The following is an 11,777-nucleotide window of genomic DNA, read 5'->3' as shown; positions in this document are numbered from 1 at the left end:
TGCTGCCGCGCGGGGATGGAAATGATCAAGAATTGTTCGAATTGTTAACTTTCGTGCGAAACGGCGCGTCGGAGTCCGCGTTCATTTAACATTTACGCTAATTAATGGATGATAAATGAATCCCGGGTTTTATTAATAAACGTTCGCCGGCGTCCGACGTTCGGTATTCGGCGGATCGGCGAGAAACGACTGGGCTCTATACTAAATTCGTTTCATTACAGATTCACGAGGCCGATGGTGTGACGATGACGGTGAAGGAGGGAGCAGAGGGGCACGCGGATTTTAACAAGCAACCGGGCCAACAATTAATTCGAGGACAGACGAATATTCGCGAGCCGGGGCAGCAGACGCGGAATGCCCGGCGTGCCGGCGTAAATAGGGTGTGGCGCGCTTTTCGATGCCGATTATTATCCGTGACGTGTCGAGTATCGTTATCGGGCCGAGGTGGAACGATGGAATAATAGACGGACGGTACGGTTCCGTCAATAAATAGAACAAACAGCAACGATAAGCGCGATTACATTTGCCCTCGGCCCTGGCCTCCATCCGCGGTGTTAAACCCAACCCCGGGCGCGCGCTCTCTCTCCTCGCGGTATCTCCCGACGATTATCAGGATCGCTTTGCTATTGTTCCTGATAAATGACCATCCACCCTTCTGTTGGCCTGGCCGCGTTTCAGTTAATGCATTCTGAAGATCGAGGCCGGCCAGGCCCGGGGCGCGGAACGCAAAGCGCATTAAAGCGTGTTTTGAAATTGAAGAGGAAGATTTACTGGATATCAATTTCATGCCCGATCGGACCGACCGATTCGATGGGGGAAGGGAGCCGAAACGGGCACCGAATTAGCAGGAAACTGATTCGATGCCTCGCGAGCTCGAAATTTACTGCGCTCCCGTTCTGGACTTGCGAAATTTCTCGAATTACTGTGAATTATTAGGTATCGCCCGCGAATTTATTCCGATCAACGTCTCCGAGGATAAACAAAAGTTCCTGTCGGGAAAACGTGTGGCTGCGGTTATCGACGAATCAGACTTGTCTCTGATTGTGGTTACAATGGATAAAGAACCGAAGAATGCCGTAGTTTGCAATTTAACCAGTTTGCTGTTTTCGACAAGTATAGTCGTCGTAACAGAAAATGCTTCGTAACGAGTGTACTAGTCAAAAATAACCAACTCATAAAGAAATTATGATATTCTCTATTCAATTTCATATTTTCTAAAAGTGTTGTATTTGAAAAAAAATTTCAATAAAAGCTTGAAAAAAAACTAATCGGATACAATATAATCAACATAACTTAAATGCTTTTCAAATAGGTTACAGCAACTGATTGGTATTTTTGTCACTAAGAGTGACACATTAATTTCGATCTGTCATCTTATCACGTAAACTGACACACTTTTTTCCGGTAGCCTGTGTCACAAAATCAAAATCAATTTTTCTTCGTTAAATTTCTGTCACTAAATTGCATATAATTTTGTCTCCCCCGTTATCCTTGTGTCATAAAATGGCACATCAATTTTTCTCAATTATCTCTGACCTACTGGTACACCAATTTGTCCTTATTATTTTTGCCACACAAATTACTCCATCAATCTTTCCCTGTTACTTTCGTAACATATTAACGAAGTAAAAATAGAAAATGCTATCATGCATTCCATGAATTGTGCACACAATTATGTCTGGCAGCAAGAAAGCGCAAGTTTTACGAACAATTTGTGGCTGGAATAAGATTTCGAAAACTTTTTAAAAAATTGATAAAAAGCAAACCTTCGGATGTAGATTAAAATTCTTCGTTCGTTCTAATTCGCCATGAAGAATTAATATCCTCGTAGTAAATCGTTACCAAACGGTCGGAGTTAGAGTGGCCTTGAGTTTTCACTCGAACACTCACGGACTTCATTAAGCGTGCACGTGTGCTTATGAAACTCGACTAGTCAAGGCTTTCGACCATAATTCTACTGATTCTCCTAGAAGCGAAATTGAAGCTGACCTGAATAAGCTTTTGGCCCGGTGTACTGCGCACGGTTTACGGTTAAACCCTCCTAAGTCTCCTTGTTAGTTAGTAGGCTCTCTCTTGTAGTGCTACGAAAGCTGTCCACCACCTTCGATGCAGTATGCATTTTTCGACGTAATAATACCGATTCGTCGATACCTAATTCCAACCTGTACACCAATCAAAGACGATGCCAAAGAATTGCGATTATAGTGTGTTTCAATCTAATTACAATCTAGGTTGATCGTTGCCTTTATAAACTGCGGAAAATGTCATAATTTTTATCTTCGCGAAACCGCAGGAACAAAAATACTATTAAATTCAATTAAAAGAAAACGACGCCGAAAGTGGGTCTCCTTGGATCTTCAGCTTATTAAAATCTTCACGAAAGCATAAAACGGAAACACTAATCGAATCTACTTCCAAGAAATGCAGTAAAAGAATCTTCTTTTTCAGTTGGACTCGTGATGAAAATTTTAGATGACACTGTTCATCATTTATTTAAAATTGTCGTAAAATATTACCAGCCAGTTCAAATATTATATTAAAATTATACACGCAATGTACAATGAATTCTTTTAATAATTATTTAGTAAACTGGACATTGCAAGAAAAAAATTCAAATCATTCAGTTTAAAGTTTTAAAATTCATTGCGTATTAAAAAATGCGTATAAATTATCTGCTTCTTGTAGATCTTTAATTAATTAATACGAGACAAGAATTCTAGCTTGAACAATTCAATTATATTAGATTTACGAGTCACTAAAGGCAGCTGTTTTATATTAGTTTATAAAAATGACAATAACAATTATTATTGCAATATTTGCCATGTGTAACACATACGCTGAATAAAAATATCCTAAATGTATCTTTATAATCTGAACAGTCATAAATTAAAAAATCAGTGACCCGTGATTTTGGCTTGTTCCGTAAACCTAGCGTTAAACAATATCCGCAAGAGTGTAATTAGAAGGTAGCACGATAAGATCCGAAGAAAACCGACGCATCGTGATTCCAGCCACGAACCGTCGTAACCGGGAAGCGGAAAACAAGTTCGCCGAAAAACGAGCTCGTGCCTTTGAGATCCGGCTAAATAAGCCGGACCAGGTAAAACGTTAAGATTCAATCGACGCCTCTAACCAGGATTACGCCTAACAGCAGGGTTCCCGCGGGAGTATAGTTGAAAAGCGGACGGAAAGGGAAGCCGTGTAACCAGCACGATCTGTTCATCTCTGTGGTGGAACAGAAGGAGCACGGTAATACGTGGGGGAAAGTACTACCGCAGACGGACTAGGGCTCGCTTGCCGGGCCTCGAACCCTTTGGCTATCTCCTTAGTTACACCGTTGTTCCGTACGTGAGCAAGATAGTTAGATTGTCTTCCCGAAGTTATCCGCTGCGCGCGAGATTATATGCCGGCTTAGTGCCCGTGTCCATACGTACCCGGCAAAGCTGCGAGCGCGATTCTGCAATATCCTGCCGACGACTACACGTGGCCTGTCCACGAAACCGCCGCTTCAATTTCACCGAGAGAAATAGTTGGCAAAAAGTTCTCTCCCGGTCTCCTTTTTACATCTCGAAAATCATCTCCGCGTTCCGTAGAACTTCTCAGAACAATTCGCGAAGTCCTCTTTTGGGATCGTCTTGAACTTCCGTCTGCCACGTGGGATTCGCTGGGAGAATTGTTGCCCTTTTGTCACGTGGAGGTCTCTTGGAACTTCCAAATTTATTTGCCGCGCTGTTGCGTCCCTGCCATGTGCCACGTTCTTATGTACGATGTTAGGTAGCAGTTTTTCGGATTTACGATGGCGTGATTATTAGACTGCGGATTTTTAAATAGAATAGAAATGCTGAAAGGTCATTGTGAGAGACAAAAATTGAATAAGGATAAATTGTTTCTTTTAATAATTTTGGTAAGATGAAAATAATGTTGTTAATCTCTTCTGGCGTCTTCTCAATTTTATCCGCAGCCTAATAATTGTGGACGCAAAATAATTTTACATTTTTAGCGATACTTAATCAAAAAGAAATATAGTTTCTTCTACATATATTCTTTACTATGTTCGGGATCTATTTAAATTCTTATTTTTGTTGTTTACTTTATAAAAATCAAATCCGAGGGTTTAATTGATCAACCAAGAGATTCCTCAGTTCGAACAAGAGATAAAAATACTATTGGTTATATAAATAAGCTCATATGTATTTTATAATTACGCGTGGAGCTAAAAGAACATTTACATCTCGAGGAACCTTTTTAATGGACGCAAACGAGCTCTTGTTTGTTAGCAATGGTAGATACGAAGATGATGGGACCCGTCCCCGGGGCCGCCGAAAATATCAGACAGCGATCGTCACGGCCTCGCGCGACGTATTCGCGGGATAATCGGCGATACGCGCGTGCCAAATTACATTCGCCGATAAACTCGTTTCGCAGCGACGAAATAAATTATGAAGCGCGGACCATCGCGTTCGTTTGTTCGACGGGGAATTCGATTTCTCTTGGAGTTCGCACGTTGTCACATCCGGTCGCGCCGGCGGTCATCGCTAAAACCCGAAGCGGATTTGGGCCGGGCCGTTGTTGCCGGTTGACGCGCGGAAACTTTGGCCGAAGGTTGTTTAATATTATTGACAGAATTTAATGGAGCTCGTTGAAACGAATCTCGTTTATACAGCGGATTTATTTTCATTTCAGACACGGTGTAATATCTGGATCTCGGAAAGGGATCTCCGGGGAGGGGAGAACTGCCGCGGAAACTTTCAGCGGACCGTCTTCCGCGATTTTCTGCTAATCCTTAATAAATTATCGTGCCCGACGTTTGAATTACGCGAGCTTAACTTCGGGGAGTCGGGTTTCAATTTGTAAATGAATATGATGTTAATTAACTGAGAAAGGTGGAGGACGTAATGCCGGTGAATTATGCGTCGAGGTTTTTTGTTTACCTTTAATCAAGTAATTCAGTTCAAATATTTTCGTTCCGCGGGCTTGGTAATTCTGGAGACGAGGATATTTATTAAAAATTGATACTCGGATGTCCGCTAGGCTATTTTCTTCTTACCGAACTGTTTCATAATTAGCGACGGAACTTTGTTTTTAGAGATCTTGTATGAAATTAACGTCTGCAGTCTGGCTCATAGCAAATTGCTGTACGTGGTTCCGTGCATCAGACACAGTTCCTCTTGAACTTGTTGAAGATACCGATACGGAAGTGCAATAGGTAACGTAACTTACACGTGCTGCTTTTATAGCGACCTAACTCTTGAACGCGCGTACAGACACTCTGATTCTTGGCTCGCATATCTTTGCGGTTCTTGACTTTAGCACGTCTAGTTGTTTAGTTAAATGATCTACGTTATGTTTATGAATAGTGTCACAATTAAATGGCACATAAGAACAATTGTAATATTTCTCTACGGTTCTAAATAGTGCTTGGATGATAAACCTGTCGCAATCTGTTGCATCTGTTACAAGAAAAGCCACCCTCGAATTTCTTCCTTTCTAGAATCATTTTATTAGGAACAAAATAGTACATTGCCACGTTTCTACACTTTTAACCCTTTAAACAATCATATAAATTACCGAGCTTTACGAAAATCATATTTAAAAATTTCATCATAGGCTCAGATAAAAAATTGAAAAACGAGGGTAGTTTTTATTTTTTTTTGTTATTCCAAGTAATAGCAAAATTTAGAAAAAATCATTTTAGTCATTTCCTAGTAGAATAGTCCCTCTATGGTCTAGAAAAGATTCGAGCCATTTATGGCAGCTTTAAAAAAGTTATTGCATTTTGAATGCTGTAGGAACACTTCTGTGGACTACTGTATTTTTACGTGCATGTATTGTAATAATAATGCCGCTCATTTGCTAGAACTTTCATGTAACAGAAGGTTGAGATGACGGGCGCTCATATAATGGATCTTCAACCATATACCGAACATACCGCGATACTGTTCTATCATCCGAAAATTCTATTATCGGAGCAGATTTGTCCCGCTATTAATTCCGATAATCGAGGTTCTACAATGTTAGCAATTTGTAGACCCGTCGTACTGCCCCGCCACGATAACGAGTATTAATGCAGATCGAGTTAGAAACAGTCGCCGTTCAGGGGCAGCGGCCGCAGGGTCGGCTCCGCACGCGAGATGGCGGCTCGGCTTTAATTTTAATTTAAGACGGGGGCCGGCTCGGCCTCAAATGAAGCGACGTCGTTCCGTCGCGATCGACATCCCGTTTTACATACCGGAGAACTTTTTGCCGCGGCCGGGGCCGGGGGGCCGGGGCAAAAATTGTCCGGGATCCCGATTAATTTATATCCCTGTCGGTGGGGCGCGCGGGCGGCGGGCGGCGGGCCTGCACGTAGTTGAATAAAACATCGGGCCGGATCCAACGGAGTAACTAAATTTTAAGCAATGGCACGGCGCCGTACCAGCTACCCAGCATCAGCCGGCCCCCACGACCTTTCCGCGAAAGTTCAACGACACTCGGACCGGCGCGGCTCGGCTGCCTCGGCTGCCTCGGCTGCGGAACGACGGTTTGCTGCGACTTGTAGCGCTCCGCTGGGAGTCCGGCATAAAAATTGTAAATCGCGGATGTGCCGGTGGCCCCGGCACCGGAGGGAATAATCGTGCATTACGATCGACCTCGAAACTTCTCTCCACCGCGTGAGTTACGCGGGAAAGAAGAGATTCCGCCGCGCGTAAAGAGCCGCCGGAGTTCGAGCTATTGGAAACGTGGTACGTCTGAAGAGACCATCAGCAGAAGTGCGGATGTAAACGGCGGCGGAACGCCGCCTCGGTTACGAAGAAGAAGGGCGGCCGGGAGGGCTGGGAAAGAACGGCGCGAAGCCAGCGACGGCCGTGACTTCTTCATTAATGGTAATGATCGCGTCCTAAAAGTCTTCGGGAACTCGCGAAAGGAAACATCGCGATTTGTATTCAGGACGCGATATGCCGCTGCTACGGTGGAATAGGGGCTCGAGCCAAGCCAGGGCGGTGGGTGGATTCGCGAAATAAACTCGAGCGACGGGGTGGTAGAACGAGGAGAGAGAGAGAGAGGGAGAGGGAGAGAGAACAGGCTACGCCGTAGACTCTTGCGCTCCAGTTCGACTTCCGACAATAAAAGTGAGCTAAGACCACGCAGACGGCGTCGTTTCGCCCGTGTATGTATAGGCGGACGTTCTGGTCTCTGCCTGCGACCAGCTACCAACACTCGAGAACATCCTTGCTGAGAGTTTATTTGGCGACGCTACTCGCTACTCGGCCGTCTCGTTGCTCGCTATCACCGAACGAAATCGAGAACGGATGATAATTTTTACGGATATGATGGGGTTCGGGGTGGGAGCCACGGAGAATATCAGGAACGCGTTACTGCTACTGAGTCGCTTCGAAATCGGTCCTGATTGCTGCAGGAAGTAGTTGACGATGTGCTCATTCCCGTTCGTTCGACGCCATTCTAACCCCTTCTAACGTATCTTATGTAACAATGCTGTTCATAAGTTTGTTCGTTTCGCACCTTATTTCTTAATAACAGCAAGAATGGATTTATTTCGTACAATTTCTAATATAATATTTGAGTTAAGAAATTTATTTAAAAATTTCTCATAGAAATGTTTCTATAATTTTCTATGTTTTTTCGTAAGTTTCCATAATTACTCTTATTTTTGTCTTCATTATACTTTTAAATGCTGTGGGAGTTGCACTGTTTTTCTTGCATTTTTCGGTGCATCGTAAGTATAAATTTAGGATAAAATTCTAGATAATTCTTTATATGAGGTGCGGAGACTCTGTTGAATATGTATTCCGTTTAGTATGGGGTATAGATCAAAGAAGATCTTCCCACGATCTACTTGGAAAGCGCCACAGAGATGTGTGCAACTATGCACGAGAATAGAACTGGTTCTCACATCTACGGGGTTCTTGATCCCTACATTTTCGCAGACGTTTCATACATACATTTTGAAGATTTAGAGTTTGCGATTGCAAAGCAAAAATACAAAAGTACTGCGAACATTTATACAGTAAATTAAGAATTGCTCGTTTAAAAAATTGCATCCTCCCGAAGTGTGAGCACATGCTTCTTTAGGTTAACCATTTCTTTGGATCGAAATGCCCTCTGGCGATGATCGAGGTAACCTCGGGGTGTACGAGCGCTCACTTTGTGACGTCGTTACAATTGTCGCTTAAAAATATTTAATAAATTTGTGCGCCACGCCGACGAAGTTATAGGGGACCGAGGGGTGGGAGGATGGACGAGCGACTCCTACGCGACATCTTGGAACAACGCAACAGTCATCCATCAGTGATCCATCAGTAACAACATGTTACTGTCTGAAGACGATGACAATGATCGACTAAAGATTAAAGGAAACCAGTAATAAAATAAAAAAAAGTATGACAGAAAATACTTACTGCATTTTACACTAGTCGATTAGATTTTCCAATTTGCCATTATGTCTGTAGATGCGTACCATTCCTAGTCCAAGAATTCTCCAACAAACAGAAAACCATTAGATACATTCACCGATATTTTCAAACTATACAGTTAACAATATTTATAATTATTTGCAGCTTTATACTTATTTTTTCTACCGTCTTTAGCGAGACAGCAATTTATTTACCTTAACTGCTGAAAAGTGGGTAATTAGACACCAATTGAAACACTAAGACAAAATGACACGGCGACCGTAGAAATAGTTAAAAACTGACTAAAAACCTTGCCCTTGTTCCGTAGCTATTACACAGTCCTCCGAAACAAAAATCGCATAAAATGGCGAAAGCACGTTATGAAGGGTCGCGAGCACAGTGGCCAGGTACGCGCTAGTATAATGCAGGGTCGTTGGATGCAATTCGTGGCGGAGTGAAAAAAAAAAGAAAAAAAGAAACGCATGCAACGTCGCGACTCGACGAGCGGCTGCAGCGGGCGAAGCAGCTCTGAATGATGTCCTTTTAATTAAAACGAGTCACAGAGGTGCACAAGAGACGGCTGGTTCTTCTTCAAAATCCTGCCGGCTCGCGGAGAGGTCCTTTTGGAAGCGATTTAGACGGCATTGTGGATGATCGGGAGTCGCGCGTCGTCGCGAGCATAAACGCGCGCGGTTCACAAATGTCGCCTCAGCTTTTCGAGGTTGCACGGGGAGACTCTCTTGGACCGTGCTTGTACTTAGACTCCCTCTCGGCGGACGGCTTTCTTTCGCCTGGCAAATGTAATTAAAAATGCTCGCTCGGTTAATTTCCAAACAGCCAAGGTCCACGCCTAAAACTGCCGCGTTATTACCAAAATATTTCTGTTAATGGCTAGCGTACTAAGAGTGATGGGGGGAACGGTGCTGAATTTCTGAGGGGACCTCCTCAGTTTCACGGGAACCATCGTCTCGTAAAATCATGTTCTCGAACCAGGGTTTAGCATTACTCGGATTACTTCGAATAAATGGCCGTCTAAGATAATTATCCGAACGAGTTCCTTTTTAGTCGACTATGTTTTGTTTTTTTTCTTAGTGGTTTTACGTCGCATCAGCTGCAAGGCTATTCGTCATAAATTATTCTATTTATTCCAATGATCCCTTTCACGAATAATTTTTTATTCGTATACAATTTTATTCGATTGTTTACAAACGCAAACGTATTTTATTCTGCATTCGAGCTACTGTGTATAATTCAATGAAATTAACCCTTTCTTCAAAAGTGCAACGATTAAAAGTTTCTCAATTGTTATAATTTCTTCCAAGAAACAGAAGATTCGTTTACACTGCATTGCCTACTTTCGCTTAAATATTTCTAATTAAAATTACAGAATGATGTTCATACTTATCAGGTTATTAGTACAAATCTCCATTATGAGTGAGACTCGTACAAAAACGACAAAGTATTAAATATTATATATATTCCATATTATATTCCATAGAGACATACACCCTCGTAATTACATACATTCGCTCTTCCCTCTTTATCTTCTGATCATACTATTTTATCGTCGCTGCTTAAGAAGTAGATATTTTCTCCAATACACAATTTTACTCAGCACCGAAAGGGTTAGTAGACTATGAACTGTTAAAGATAATCGCTGTGCTATTGGTTTGGAGGCGAACAAGCCGCTGGTAGAGTTCGAGGACCGCCGGAAAAAAGGAAGTGGCGGATCACGACGGTGCAGTACAGTCGCAGTTCCGGGGGGTCGGTTGAAGTGCAAAGGTCGGGCGAACATGTCGAATGTTTTATTTAAAGCGACGGAACCGCTCGGAGGCTGGGAGCGTCGCATCCGATGTTTCGTTTATTTTTAGTGATTGTGATGGAAAATATCGCTGGACTGCATAGTGCGCGTTATTTTCAGAAAATGTCGGGCCGAGCGCTGCTGCGAGCCGAGCCGCGCGCGCGTTGCTAACCCCGACGAATTGAAACTGAAATCGGCTCGCTTAGGGGACACCGGGGGTTGAGCCCCGCGCACACCCGGCAGCATGGCGTTCGAATATCGAGTGACGCTTGATCACGATATTTTCCGAAACGAGATCGGGCCGCTCGTAAATAAGTGTCGACAGCGGCGCGTCGCCTATCCCGAAAACGAGACGCTGGTCATCACTTCGCTGGTCCATGCCCTCTCACGGGATTAGTCAAATCCCAAAATAATACCGTGGGCGGGCAACGTTTGCACATACTGCGGTACAAATCTCCGCAACGATGTAAATCGGACGGTTTAAGCTATTCGAACGTAAATCCGCCGGCCAGTCTATTAAATATTCGAGGTGTACATTACTTGCGGCCGAGAATTCACAGATTCGGTGTATTCCGTTGGAGCTGGCTCACGATTCGCCGAGATTCTTCGTCGTTCGTATTGTTATTCCAATAGCTTCTCATTCGATACTTCTCAGAATCTTCGTTAAACCCTCGCAGAAGTACCTTTCTATTTTCTTCGTCGATTACTTCAAGATAATTCTGCAACTTGTACCTTCGAAACATTATTTTAGCCATCGAACGTTTCCATTCGACACTTTAATTGTACGACTTCTAACTCAATAATTCTTATTTCAACCTGTTTCTCTTCCTCATATTTATTTAATTCATTGCATTAAATACTACATATCTCCTTACGAAAACCATTATCTTAAAGAAATCTCTGCAATTTTTCACATATGATCTATTCTGTTTTAAATAATCCATCCACAGAATTTTATTTCCATTACGGAAAGAACAGAATCGTGGAATACAGAATAAAATATTACAACCTCGTTTATTTATTCCATCCGTTTGCATCCGCTTGCTGGAAGCACACTGCCAATTGTTTAAACTGTAGAACCCCGAAAAAGAATAAAACCAATTAGCGACAAAGTCAGCTTTCCTGACTCGACTCTAAGAGAGACAAAGAGCTTTGTAAAACTTTATTACTCATTGCCGCAGAAAGAACATTTTCCTGCATTCTACAACAATGATTACTGCGATCCAACTCCATGAAACATCACAATGATAAATAACCAAAGACCAAGAACTCCGTACTACGAAGTTGACCATGCAATTTCGACGTTTTCACTAACACCCCTATATCGTCTCTCATCCCTGCATGATCAAAGCACATCGTCTGGTACCCAGAAGCCACCCACTATCAATATTCCGTCTGACGATAACCCTTCCAATAATCTCGAACGATTCCGAGTGTCCCACGATCGAAAGTCGCGCGCGTATCCCAGCTCCTCTGTTTTGATTTCGGACAGCGCGGCGCAGACAGCGAGAGTGGACTTGAAAATAACCGACGGCAGGAGAAGGCCTGTCTAATAATAGTGCGCCGGCGAGTATCTTTGTCGTGGG

Source organism: Augochlora pura, chromosome 3 (genome assembly GCF_028453695.1).
Source record: "Augochlora pura isolate Apur16 chromosome 3, APUR_v2.2.1, whole genome shotgun sequence".
NCBI classification, from domain to species: Eukaryota; Metazoa; Arthropoda; class Insecta; order Hymenoptera; family Halictidae; genus Augochlora; species Augochlora pura.
The sequence above is the reverse complement of the archived record's forward strand: the minus strand, read 5'-3'. Positions refer to the sequence as shown.